The 11,888-nt window shown below is 37.4% G+C and overlaps 1 protein-coding gene and 1 pseudogene across 4 annotated transcripts in view; one reads left to right on the forward strand and one right to left on the reverse strand.

Annotated features, from left to right (window-relative positions):
• CDH18 (cadherin 18) overlaps positions 1-11,888 on the forward strand; it is a 653,448-nt gene that overhangs the window by 168,760 nt on the left and 472,800 nt on the right. The gene's annotated exons all lie outside the window — the stretch shown is intronic.
• Positions 9,925-10,525, reverse strand: LOC101652457 (annotated as a pseudogene).

The following is an 11,888-nucleotide window of genomic DNA, read 5'->3' on the forward strand; positions in this document are numbered from 1 at the left end:
TTTCCACCCTCAATGTTCTCTTCCAAACTGCCATCACATCTTCTCGGGAGCCATAACTCTCTCTCCATTCATGCTTCACAAAGAGTTCTTTGAGGAGAATGTGAATCAAGTCACGCCTCTCAGCCCCCTTTTTGTGACTTCCCATGGTTCTTAGAGTAAGAATATAAGGCAAAAGATGGCCTTCAAGGCCCTACAGTGGCATCCACTTGAGCCTCTATCTGCTTGCTCCTTCATGGCAACAGCAACAGCTTTTTTTCAGTTCTCTGAGGTTCCAAGTATATGTGGTGCTGTCGTGGTCCTGCATTGGGCTGCAATCCACAAGGTCAGAAGTTCTAAACCACCATTGGCTCCTTGGGAGAAAGACAACATGGCTTTCTAGTCCAGCAAAATGTTTTAGTCTTGGGAACCCACGAGGGCAGTCCTATCCTGTCCTATATAGGGTGGTAATTAATCAGCGTTGACTCGATGGCAGTGAGAGAAACTCTTTGCCTGGCATATTCCCTTCCTCTCCCTTCCAGCATAGTCACTAAGTTAGTATCTTATTTACTCACTTATTTAGCATCACACATTGATGCTGATGCCACTTCTAGATAGATGCTCCCCCTAGGACAGAGGAATTTTTTCTCTAGATATTTCCCCATACTTCTCCATCCTAGAATTTAGAACATTTGGTTCTGATCATTGTTTGCATGGCTTTTGGATTATTGTCTTCCTTCACCTTTCAGATTGGGAGAGCTTTGAGAAGAGGGTTTTTAACTGTTGGCATAACTGTTGGCATTTGATATGTCAGATATTGAATACCCACATAGTGGACAGCCAGGGTGTTCTTGAATACATAATTTGAATATGTTGTTGAATATTTGCAGCATTGCTTTCAGATATGTCTAGATTTCTCTTGGACTGTTTATACCGTGATTCATTGTTACAGTGCTGGGCTCCCCGCTTCTTTCCCTTCATGCCTGTAATGTGCATTAATTATTAATATAAGTGAAGAGATATTGATCGATTGCTTAGAAATATCTCTGAACATATCCATTTGTGAATCCATAATAAGTGACTCAACTTAAAGAACCAAGGGTACAACGCAAAGACGCAAACAAAGACTGGGAGTAAATAGCCTGCCCAGTGCCTCCGGTCAGGAGGCACAGGTGACGGAGCATGGCCTCTGGCTGCCCCGTCCTTGGAGAGAAGATGCTGCCTTTCAGCTTGGGGTCATTTAAGCTCTGTTTGCGTTGGCAGCGGAGGCCTTTCATGAGAGTGAGTCAGAGGTTGCTGTCTCACTTTGGTTCCTGTTCACTAGAATGCATTTAGAAGCATGTTGTAGTCCCTCAATACATGTAAATAACAGCAATTTCCAAACAACTCTTTTTATGTTCTCCCCAGTCTTCACCCTGCATTTTGGCTTTAGTTATTAAGCAACATTGGGACTGATTTATTTCCTGAAAGGAAAATAAACTCTCCACTTATGGAAGGTTAACTGATACATTAACAGAAGAGAAAAATCTTTTCAGGGGACCTTGAATAGATGCTTGCAACAAAAGAATGAGCTACCTGTCACAACAATGTCAGTCTAAGCTGTAATGTAAAAGCCAGGAGGGAAATGGAGTGTTACCTAATACAGCATGTGCAGAGTTTTTAAAGTGCAGTAATTGCCACTAAAGGGGGAAACATAGCAAGGGCCTGGCAGCCTCACACTACACTTACCTTAGTTGGTGTACTGGATGCTTTATTTTGCGCCCCTCCCCCATCCTATGAGATATAGAATGTGAGCTTTGTAGATTATTGGAAGTTGGACACCATGTTCTTATTCTTAACATGACAGACTAACTCTAGGCACCATTAGGACACACACCAAACACATTCACATTTCCTTTTTGTTAGTATCATTTTCTCCTGAACAGAAGTAAATGATGGTAAGTATGGGAGAAGAATAATTGCTGGAGATAGACAATATGTGTTCTTTGTTAATGTTAGTTTTTTTCCTTTTCACCTCCAAAAAATGTGTGGCTATAGATTTCTAATGCAAGAAAGATATTATTAAAGTATTAATAGCATTCATAAAAATATTTTCAAATAACAGAAATTTAGGGAACTAGTTGATTTGTTTTTGTTAAAGGTCAGAATTTTATAGGGTTATTTATTGAAGTGGGTGAAGGTGAAGGGCTCAGAGATCATAAAAATGATTATGAATTTGTTGATTTGCTATTTCTTGCTTTAGTTCACTAGGGTACATGTAATACTATGATATGCTTACGTGAATTAAAGACAAAACACTAATTTTTAGAATTATCTAAATATTTTCATTCTGTAGTTATTAAAACAAATGTGTGCAATGTTAGGAGATTGCTCACAACACAGAACTACATGAAGGATCCTGAGTAGAAAACCAAATCTGACAAACTAAGTTCACTGCACTGATTTCTGTCTTGGTAAAAACATTTGGACATAAATGTTTTTATTCCATCTATTATTTCTGTTAGGTACCTACAAATCAGTTTCAACACAAAGCAATCCTATGTACCCCTGCACACAGTCCGCACCATCTTCACAAATATTGATATATTTGGACCTGCTGTTGAAGTCAAAGTGTCAATCTTTCTTACTTTTGTGCTGAACCTCCATAGTGTATGATGTCAGTTGCCAGGGACTCGTCTCCTTTGATTACATGTCCAAAGTAGATGAGGCATCATCTCTCCATCTTTACTTTTAAGAGGAATTCTTATTGTGCTTCTTTCAAAACATTTTTTATGGATGTTCACAGTATTCTTTAAAAAAAATCATAATTCAACTGCATGATTTCTTCTGAGGACTTGTACTTAAATCACTGTCCAGCTTTGTCATGAGTATGAAACCATTGAAAATACCGTGAGTTGATTCAGGTGCACTTAGTCCTCAAAGTGACATCTCTATTTCCCGGCACGATCATGTGGTTTTCTGTGAAGATGTGCGCACTGCAATGCATCCTTTGACTTTTTACCAGCTGTTTCTATGAGCCCCTACTTGGTTTGTTATACCGTGGTGGCTTGTGCATCACTGTGATGCTGAAAGCTTTGTTACCGATATTGAAAATACCAGCAGGGTCACCCAAAGTAAACAGGTTTCAGCAAAGCGTCCAGACTAGAGACAGACTACAAAAAGGGAATAACTGTACACTTCAGAGGGATGAGCCACTGGAAACCCTAAGGATAGCACCACAACTCTGTCAGTAGATGGTGAAAGATTCACATTTTCAAGTTTTGATCCACAATCAAGGCTCATGGAAGCATCTGTCAAGACACCAAGCAACATATCACCTTGGGTCAATCTGCTGCATAAGACTTCTTTAAAGTGTTGAAAAGCAAGGATGTTACTCTGAGGACTAAGATATTTCTGACCTAAGCCATGGCATTTTTAATGGTGTTACTATGCATGTGAAAATTGGACATTAGATAAGGAAGACAGAAGAGGAATTGATACACCTGAAATGTGGTGCTGGAGAAGAATATTGAAAGTGCCATGGACTTCCAAAAGAACAAGCAAATCTGTCTTGGCAGAAAGAAGTACAGCCAGAATGCTCCTTAGAGGTAAGGATGTGGAGACTTCGTTTCACATAGTTGGACATATTTTCCAGAGAGACCAGTCCCATGAGAAGGACATCATGCTTGGTAAAGTAGAAGGGCAGTGATAAAGAGGAAGATCCTCACACACATGGATCGACACAGTGGCTGCAACAACTGATCCAACCTAAGAACAATTGGTCAAACATAAGGACAATGGTGGGGATGGTGCAGGACCAGGCCAGGGTGGTGTTTGGATCTGTTATGCATATGGCTGCTCTAAGTCAGAACTGACTTGAGGGCATCTAACAATAGCACTAACCTTGCATGAGCATTGATCATGGATCAAAGTAAAATGAACTCACTGACAACTTCAAATGTTCCTCCCATTGTTATAACGTTCCTGTTTGTCCAGCTTTGAAGATTTTTGCTTTATTTATATTCAGTGTCAATCTATACTTCAGTCATTGATCTTCATTGGCAAGAAGTTAAAGTCCTCATCACTTTTAGCATGCAAAGATGTGTTATCTGCATGTCACCGGCTACTAATAAAGCCTTCCTCCCATCCTGATGTCATATTGTAGTTTCCATAGGAAAGAATCTTGGAATTTTAGGTCAGCATGCAAATTGAAGAAATATGGTGAACATGTATCATCCTCACATACAACATTTCTGACTTTGAAACCGGCGGTTAGTCCTCTTCCTTGTCAAACTATTGACTGTTTATCCACATAAACATTCCTCAAGAGCTATCAGATTTATGGAATTCCTATTTTTGTCAATGTTATCCATTGTTGGTATGATTCATATACTTGACTGTCTTTTCATAGTAAATGTAATGCAAGTAGCATCTTCTTGATGTTTCCTGCTTTCAGCTGAGGTTAATCTGATGTCTGTAATGATACTCCTTCCCCGTTCTCTTCTGAATCAGGCTTGACTTTCTGGAAGATTCTTGTGGTTATTTTGCTATAGGCATAATTGTATTTGCATCTTATATTGATGATATTGCTTGATAATTTTCATATTCCGATGGGTCACCTTTCTTTGGGATGGCCCAAATATTAATTCCTTCCAGTCTGTTGGCCAGGTTGCTGTCATCCAAATTTCTTGGTGAAGATACTTGAGTGCTTCCAGTGCTTCATCAATTTGTTGAAATCTCTCAATTGGTATTCAGTCCATTTCTGAAGTTTCGTTTTTCGCTAATGCCTTCAGTGCAGCTTGGGCTTCTTCCTTCAGTATCCTTAGTTCTTGATCATGTGCTATCATTTGAAGTACTTGAACCTTCACTAAATCCTTGTCTTACAGCGACACTATGGATTCCTTCCATCTTCGTTTGACGCTTCCTACGTCAATCAAAGTTTGCTCAGATAATCCTTCAAAACTCCTACTCACTCAGGCCTTCACTATATCCATGCTCTCTTTCAGATGGAGACATGTTGATCCTTTTTGACTTTCTATCCAGGTTTTCGCATCTTTCATTAAACTGCTTTACTTTGTATTCTCAGGCTGCCCTTTGATATTTCTTTTATGGTTTTCCATAAGTTCTTTCATTTGCTTTAACTACTTTATGTTCAAATGCAAGCTTCAGAGTCTCTTGTGACACATTGGATCTCTCTTTATATTCTATTAAAGACTTTGCTTTCGCCATGTATCATATTATTGATGTTGTCCCCAAACAGGTGTTTGGTAATTAGTGTTTAATGCATCAACATTTTTTTTGATATGCGCTCTAAATAAAGGTGGGCATATAGTTGATATCATATTTTGCTCTTGTGGACTTTTTAAAATGTATTCAATTTCAATCTGTACTTACGAGCAATTGATAGTATGATCCATGGTCGAAACTTGACTTTGTTCTGGCTGATGATATTGAACTTCCCCATCATCTCTTGGAACATATGTAGTTAATTTTATTTCTTTTTTCTCCACGTGGAAAGGGTTCCATGTACATTTGCTGTGTATTTTGTTGAAGAAAGTTATTTGCATGTAGTAAGTCATTGTTCTTGCAAAATTCTGCCATGTGATATGAGTGTCTTCCAATCTGAGGGGCTCATCTTCAGGAACTACCTATGAATGACGATGTTCCACTGTCATTCATACACTCTTCTGTGGTGAACCCCTCTGGAGTCTCAAACTCAAAGCCATCCAATTGATTCAATACATAGAAACACTAGAGGACAGAGGAGAGCTGACATTGTGGGTTTTTGAGGTTATACATCTTTGTGGGAGTAGAAAGCCTCATTTTTCCCTTCCAGAGGGGCTGGTAATTTTAAATTGCTGACCTTGTGGTTAGAAACCCTTTGAGTAATCCATTTCACCATCAGGACTCTCCAGAAGGAATACAGCACATTTATTATTCCCAGTCTGTTCTTAAGTCTGGAAGCTCCACTGAAGCCTGTTCACTCTGAGTGTCTCTGCTGCTATTTGAAATGCTGATGACGTGGCCTCCGGTATCACAGGAACACAAAGGCCACCGCAGATGGACACACTGAGATACCGAATAGTAGAAAAATCTCTTCCCCAAGAAGCACATTTCAGCATGAGAAACCGTGAAAAAACTCTGGGCTCAACATTTCGCTGTGTGCCAAAGGCAAGAAAGAAAATTTCATAAAATTATAGAGATTTATTTTTAAAGAACAAATTTTAATCCAGGGATTATTAATGTTCTTTATAATGACTTTAAACATTTATCTAAATTATTCTCAATATGTGTCCCCTCCCCCTTAATCCTTACACTATCTTACATAACAACAGGATCAGGAAGATGTGATAGGAAAATGTCTTATATGAAAGGAGAAGGAATTCTTTACATTCATTTCTAAATATATATATAGCATCGCTACTGTCAATATTTGAACTCATAAGATTGAATCTTGCTTGGAAATTCTTTATACCTGTATTTTCTTTCTTTGAACATTGCATCATATTATCTTCATTGTTATTTTTCTCCTCATTACGCAAGTTGAAAAAGTGATCAGGTATTTCTGACAATTTTTATAATGACACTAAATAAGCCTTCAGAAACTAGATTTTTATTTCCGTTCTAAGAAGAGTAGCACAAATAAAGACTAGTCTTTGATGTTGCTAGGATACATCACCAAGAAATAATAAAAGTGAATTATATATTATTCAGACATTTCTGATTAACTCTTTCCTAGCCATACTAAATAACTCCAAAGCATATATGTCAGTAGCTTAGTTTAAGATATTATTTCATTTTGAGTCACATTTGAAAATATTGCCTCTAATAAAATGGAATAATTGTGTGTTTGAACATTCTAATAGTGTAAAAGTACAGAAAACAGTTCATCTTTTTACTTAGTAAAAATTAATCAAGTGAGGGTATATTGATAATTTTGAAAGTATCAAAATAATGATAATATGGTACCCATAGTTCTTTTTAATGGACATAGCTGGTATACTAATATGTTTTGTGAAGTACTCGGGGAATGCTTGCCGCAAGATTCCTTCTTTTCAGTTAACTGACAACTTTTAGAAATCATCCTTTATTATTTTTGTAAAATAGCATATATATTATAGGTCAGAAACATTTATCATTAATTGCCAACTCTTGGGAATTTCACCTTTAAATAGATTTTTAAATCCATGATAAATGGACTTATTACTAAACGTGACTAAGAAAGCAAGAGAGAACCACAGTACAGATAGGAACCGCAATTTGAATGACTGTTGTTTGAATTTGCTTGTCATTATCTTGACACTAGAATTCAAACATCATATTTTTAATAGCTCAGTTTTTAATAATTGTTCTGAAAATGATGTCTTATTGATCATCTGTTTTTTATTCATTTTGCACAGAGCTTGAGCAATTTAAATAGGATGACCTGGAATTTTCTTTTTCTGACTATACTTTTCAGTATTGTAGTTCAAAATTATCCTGCCAGAGAATGGAATTTTGAATACTGTAGCTGTATCATTTAATGTTAATATGAACAATAAAGAGAAATATAGGGACAATTGCTCTAGTGAGTCCATTGTTAAGGTATGGATATTTCATGAGTAATAAAAAGACCTTTTATGAGTAAAATTTTTGTGTTTTGAATAATGAGAAATATCCAAACATAAATCATGGCTTTATGTACTTTGGAACATACACTGTATGAGAAGGACTTAATATAGTTTATGGAAAAAAGAAATTAAAAGATAATATATTTTTTCCATGAACTGCTTGAAACCTCCTTATGTGTGCATATGAATATACATATATAACTTATTAAATCAAATAAATATTCAATATGTTAAATTTTAATTTTCCAATAGTTTTTCATGAACCTCTAAAAGCTTAACATATAAATGTAAATGTTAAATACCCTGTTTAGAACATGCTAAAAATTTAAAGTTTCATGTAAACACATAACAATATCATCATGCATTTAAGGTCAAAATAGATTTGAAGAATTAACCAGTATATTGTACATTTAGAATTATAAAAACAACATAATTGATTCATGTAAGCATGTGTGCAGATATATGTGTGTATATATGTATAGATTCATTGTGTGTATGCACAAGTATGTATATCTATATGTGTGTTTTAGGATAGTTAGATAACCAAAAGAGAAAGAGATAGATGATAGTAAATTGAATAATTGATAGATGATAGATAGATACCACTGTTGTAAAATAATTTCTGACTAATGGTAACACTAGCTATACAATTTTATAAGAAGTGGACTGCCTCCTCTTTCTCCTGCTGGAGGTTTTGAACTATGGACACATTGGTTAGCAATCACTAATGTTTAACTCATTGTTCCACAGGATTCCTTAGATATATGGAGAGCTAGACCTAGAGAACTGTCTGTAATAACATGTTAGTCTGTAGATAAAATACATAGAAACATGCCTGGTGTTAACATTGGAGAAGGAATCATAATCCATCCTAATTATGTAAATTCATAATTTTTCAATACAGAGGGATCAAAGTTATTACAGTACTGTATTGATCTAGGATAGTGATCATTAGGAAATAACTCAAGGTTGATCCCAGCTGGGCCCTAGGAGTCTATTGTCCATTCCGATTTCTGGATACATGCTTAGATGACATTGCTGTACCACTAACATTCTCCCCTCCACATTGATGAGCTGTGCAAGCTCAGTGCACACATGTACTACGTTAGTCATGTGGGTCAGAAATTCAAGACACCCTCACTGGGATGACATCTTGAAGTGAGAAGGCCCATATTCATTTCTGGCTGCTCCCTTGCCTCATCTTTCCCAGATCCTAATAGCCTCCACCGTCATTGGAGAACCACACCCTTTCATGTCTCTCAACCTTTCCTCTGTAGTCACATCTCCCTCTGCTCATAGCTTTGTGCAGAAAACAATTCATTTTTAAGAAAGCATATTATTAAACTGGGCCTACTTCGGTTAGAGGCATACATGTTTTTAACCTTAATAATAGCTCTTTTAAGCCCTCGTTGAAAGGCCCTCTTGACATGTAAGATAATTGGGATTTTAAAATGTGGTTTGGCCCTTTGATTCTGGCTTCTGAAAATATCCCCAGTCATCAAGATGCTTTCCAACAGTTTCTCTCAAGTAGGAAATACATAGGCTTCGCACTGGGCAAATTAAATTTGTGAACGGAGCTAGTGAGGGAGCTAATACAGCCTTCTATTTTAATTGATTTAATTGATCATGTTGTTGTTGTTAGATGATATGAAGTCTGTTTCGACTCAGAGCAACCCTGTGTACAGAAGGAAACCCCACACTGTCTTGCGTCTTGTATCATCCTCACAACGGTTATGTGTGAGCCTATTGCTGCAGTCACTGTGTCAACCTGCCTCCTTGAAGGCCTTCCTTTTTTTTTCCTGCCTCTCTGCTTTACTAAGAATGATTTTCTCCAGTCTCTCCTGATGGTATGCCCAGAGTACATGAGATGGAGTCTCACCATCATTGCTTGGAGGGAGCATTTTGACTGTACTGCTCAGACAGATGTGTTTGTTCTTTTGGCAGTCCATGGCACTTTCACTATTCTCCATCAAAACCATAACTCAAATACATTGATGCTTCTTCCATCTTCCTTATTCAATAACCAACTCCCACATGCATATGAGGTGATTAAAAATACCATGGCTTGGGTCAGGCACACGTAGTCCTCAAAGTAATATCCTCATCTCTCACACATTGAAGAGGTCTTGTGCAGCAGATTTCCCCAAAGTATTCTGTTGTTTGATCTCTTGACTATTGTTTCCATGAACATTGTTTGTGGATCCAAGCAAGATGGAAGTTTTTTTCATTTTTAAAAGTTTTAATCCTCATTTTTGCTGCTAAAACTTATTCAAAGTTTTGTCAATCATTAAGAATAAATTTTGGGGTATTCAAAATAATGTATGCTTGGAAAACTGGACCACATTTTCAATTGTCAGCTTTATGCTTTGTTCTTGGTAAAATCATCTTTGTTTCTTCTTTTTACATCCCAATAATGAACCCTCGCCATATTGACCTCCATGGTAGTAAATTGGGTTTGAAGAAAGTCAAGGTCTTTCTTGAAAGAATCAAGATTATTGGTGGCAGTTGCTAACTTCTTTTCCAACAGTGCCGGAGCTTCATTGGTATCACATTCAAGCATTACTTTCGCCGACCCCCCCAGCCACTGCCACAGACACACTGTGTTGGGACAACGGAAACTTTGCATTACAGGCTATCTGCCAATAAGAATCTGGTGTCCAGTAAATTAGTGGACTCCATTTTCTTCTGCAGGTATTTGAGAATTTCTAAAATCTACCAAATTGCTGGAATCTGCCCTTTTAGCCACCTTTTCTTTTGAGCAAGATTGACTTTCATAAACTTATACTTTTGGTATTGTTCATCAACTTCATTTGTACTATGTCTGCAGTCTCATTCCCAGACTGTTTCATGAAAGAATCTACATTTCCCATAAACACGGCCTCAGGAATTGCCACGTGAAGCCACCGCCCGAGCCCTGTGGCTATTTCTCCAGTGGCACAAGTGTCCTTAGCCGCAGCCATCTTCATGAATCCAAGATGGAATTCTTGATGTCAATATTTTCTGTTTTCCATGATGTTATCTATGGGTCCAGTTGTGATTTGGGGTGATAAAACCAAAGAGGAGGAACATCCTCAACATATCTCAAACCTCAAAATGAAATATTAATAAACTGATAGATCTTAAATATGCAGTAAGGCCTACATCATTCATATTCATCGATTTCTCAATCATTAGTGAACTCAGGACCTTGGAGAGCTCTTTCAGGTCACCTGGATCAGTGAAACCTGGTGTTCGAAAATCTTACAATTATGATAAATAACTATAATATGATATGACACAGTGATATGATACAGTTATAATAAGTAACCGTAAACATAGGTAACAATTTCTGTGTATTCTGTTTGCCCTTATAGAGAATGAAGGAAGAAGGAAGTCTACAGGACCATGAGTGAGCAGGGTCTGACAGTAAAGTCTTACCTTTGTAGAACTAGGTGTGCATAGGTGGGTGATAGAGAAAATCTGGTCAGGTAGTTGGTAAGAAGTCATTGAGTCCTTTTAACATGTGACCTAGTCCCAGGGGACAAGAGACAGTGACGCAAGTCTGACATGCAGGTTATTAAGTCTGCTTCAGAAGGTATGGCCTCAGGTGACCAGAGATGTGTGACAGCCCAGGATAGCCTGAGAGGTGGTCTTATCTAGTGCTGGGTGTTTAGGCTCAGAGAGTTTGCCAAAGAAGTGGCTGACAAGGGGGAATGAAAACATGTGAAGAAGGCAGGAACTGGATTCAGTCCCTTCCTTCCTCACAGTTAAAAATAGATAATGGAGCCTGCCCCTTTTATTGTGCAGTGTGTAGCAGATTCCGCTCAGTGACACACTCATAGATCTCAGAGATTGGGATGCTAATATGTTTAGGGAGGGTAGCATTATTCTGCTAACACACTGGCTTTGAGGTGTAGAGCAAAGAGAAATAAATGCTACTGTAAATTTTCAAGGTGATTTTCCAAATGCCCCCCACCCCGCCTAAACCTTCACATTCCCCTTTGACAACACCATGAGCACAGTCACCAGTGAAAGCAAGTAGCCAGCAACAACCGAAACTACACAGTGTGCTTCCAAAATTGCAACTGCTATGCAAATTTGTGAATTATTTCTTGCTCATGACATGTGAAATCTATTTGTTAATCCTATGAAATCCTGCTGTCACATAATCTGTGCCAAGTTTCATATATATATATATATATAAAGTTATATACAAGAAATTATATATAAGGAAGTATAAAATATATGTACATGAAAGTCTATCTAGGAAATTTTATAAACACACACACACATACAGATAGATAGATAGATAGATAGATAGATAGATAGATAGATAGATAGATA

This window comes from Echinops telfairi, unplaced genomic scaffold (assembly GCF_000313985.2).
Source record: "Echinops telfairi isolate 266 unplaced genomic scaffold, ASM31398v2 ScPeMD7_7469;HRSCAF=8507_1, whole genome shotgun sequence".
Taxonomy (NCBI): Eukaryota; Metazoa; Chordata; class Mammalia; order Afrosoricida; family Tenrecidae; genus Echinops; species Echinops telfairi.